The sequence below is a fragment of the Elephantulus edwardii genome, unplaced genomic scaffold (genome assembly GCF_000299155.1).
Source record: "Elephantulus edwardii isolate Elephantulus edwardi_28Jun2011 unplaced genomic scaffold, EleEdw1.0 scaffold00047, whole genome shotgun sequence".
NCBI lineage: Eukaryota > Metazoa > Chordata > Mammalia > Macroscelidea > Macroscelididae > Elephantulus > Elephantulus edwardii.
The window spans coordinates 11,325,620-11,326,694 of NW_006399797.1; positions in this window are offsets into that span (position 1 = coordinate 11,325,620).

Genomic DNA, 1,075 nt, shown 5'->3' on the forward strand with positions numbered 1-1,075 from the left:
AAGTACAACTCACAGTTACACTATGAACAATAGGACTGAAACAAGTCCCATTTTGTGTCATTTTTACAATCTCTGGCACATTTGAGCCCATTGTTGCAGTTACTGGGTAAGTTCATCTGCTTTAGGGTCTACTTTTCTTTCACTGTGCCTCCACCTTCCCAAGCATGATGTCCCTATCCAAGGAATTGCTTCCCTTAGCAATTCTGTAGCATGTGAGATGAATTTTCATCTTTGCCTGCAAGGAGCACTCTGGCTGTACCTTCTCCAAGACATCTGTTTGGGGGTTTTGGGCAGTTCATGGGATATTAAGCACTTTTCTCTTGAAGTACTTTTCTTTTAATACCACAAAGGCGTTAATTCTTCTGCCATCCTTATTCATTATACAACTCTTGGATGCATAGCAAGTGATTGAAAATACCATGGCTTGAATCAGGTGTACCATACTCTTCAAACAAACATCATTGCTCCTAACTAATTTGGAGAGGTCCCTGGCTGCAGATTTCTCAGCGCAATACGTCTCCTGATCTCTTGACTACTAGTACCAGATGTAATGATTATGGTTCCAAGTAAAATGAAGTCATTGACAGTTTCAATATTTTTCCATTTATCATGATGTTGCCTCCAGGTCCAGTCATTGTTGTTGTTTTGTGCCATTGAGTCACCCATAGTGACCTTATGAAAAATAACTGGACCTTGCTCTAACCTAAGCCAGCCTCACTGTCTCCAACGTACTTGCTCCTGTTTCAGAGTCAATTGATCCTATCTAGGGTCTTCCTCTCCTGCACCTTTTCAAACATGATGTTCCCCAAGGACTGGTCTTTCCTGGAAAAGTGCCCAAAGTATGTGAGATGGAATTTAAAACTCCTTAACACTAAGGAGTAATCTGATTTCACTCTCTCCAGGACAGACTGGTTGTTCTTTTGCTAGTTCATGGTATGTTCAATACTCTTCTATAGCACCACAATTTAAAGGATAAAGTCTTCTTCCATCATCCTTAGTCAATGTCCAGCTTTCAGATGCATAACAAGCAATTGAGAAGACCATAGCAAGGATCAGGTGTGCCTTCAGCTCTAGA